This window comes from Mus caroli, chromosome 16 (genome assembly GCF_900094665.2).
Source record: "Mus caroli chromosome 16, CAROLI_EIJ_v1.1, whole genome shotgun sequence".
Taxonomy (NCBI): domain Eukaryota; kingdom Metazoa; phylum Chordata; class Mammalia; order Rodentia; family Muridae; genus Mus; species Mus caroli.
The window spans coordinates 17,809,359-17,810,917 of record NC_034585.1 but is presented as its reverse complement, the minus strand read 5'-3'; positions in this window follow the sequence as shown (position 1 = coordinate 17,810,917).

Here is a 1,559-nt window from a genome sequence, read left to right as displayed (position 1 = left end):
AAAAAAAAAAAAAAACCAGAGATGGTGGCATTGTGGGCATTTTTCTTTCTGTGAGACAGGGTCTCATATTCAAACTGGCCTCAAGTTCTCATCTGTAGCTGAGGATGACCTTGATCATTCTGCGTCCACCTCTTGCCCTGTTATTACTCAAATGAATGCATATCAAAGTAGACATCTTGTGGAGTGAGCTCTCTTCTTCCACCTCTATGTGGGTCCTGGGGCTCACACTCAGGTTAGCCACTGGACCAGCTCACTGGCCCAAATTAGGGGTCTTGTCTCACTATATAGCCAAGTTGGCCATGATATCACAAAGACCCATGAGCTTCTGCCCCTCTCCCCAAGTGCTGTGATTACAGCTATGTGATGCCACTCTTAGCCTGATCCAGGTCTAAAGATGGCCCCTGAGATCAGGCATCAGGGAGATCGAACTTTATAGAGCCAAGCATCTCACATAGTCAGTACACTCTAACATTACAAATCTTACCCACTGATCAACAGCCAGGCTCCACACATTATTTATTAGTATCTCCTTGAGTTCTGGAATTTGTAGAGCCCATAAATTCATTTTTCCCCAGGGTGTGGATGAACCTAGGGCCTCATTCATGCTAGGCGGGCAGTCTACCATTAAACTACAGCCTTAGCCTTTTACATCATTTTAAGACAAGGTCTCACTATGTTATTCACATTGGTCCCTAACATATGTTCCTCCTGCCTCTGCCTCCCAAACACATGGGATTAAAGACCTGTATCATTACACCTGCATTGAATTTCTTTTTCGAAGTATGGAAGCTGAATGATCTCAGAAACCATCTTACCCAACCCACTTATTTTACAGACTGCTGGGAAACTAAGACCTGAAGAGGGGATGAGCCCTGCCTTGTGCCATACGTTAGTTAGTGGACGACAGAAGCTGGCACTAGAACCAGTTCTCCAGACACCCAAAGCTCTCCTCTCCCCAATACACTCTGAATCTACCCTGTGCATGAGCTTACGGGTTCAGACCTGACAGTGTGGCTCAGTGGATCAAGACATCTTGTTTCCTTTGTTTGTAACTGCCTTCCCTTGGTAATCTGCTAGTACTTCCAGGTAACATGACATGGTCCCATGTGGGGACAGTCTGGTCCACTGAAAAACTGGGGCAAAACACAAGTTATGGGCAAATCTAAGGGACCAGTGGCACCAGCAGCACCAGAAACAGTTACGACAAGCTCTCACCTGTTCCTTGCAAACCTGACAAACGCACCCCTACTCCACCTGAGAGCACCCATGTGACTGGAATCTTTCCAGTGTTTTGCTGTCCTTCCTATTTTATAGATGAAGAAACTGAGGGATATGGTGTGTGTGTGTGTGTGTGTATGTGTGTGTGCCAGTTATAATCACCAGAGCCTCCAGTTCAAACCAGATTTCTTTGACTGCAGTAAAATGTCGAGGGCTACATCATGGGAGCAGAGCATTTTTAGAACACTGGGCCTGTAGGGACTGGATGAGCTTGTGAGGTTAAAAGTCAGTTAGCTGGGGGCTGGAGAGAGAGCTCAGTGGTTAAGAGCACTGGCTGTTCT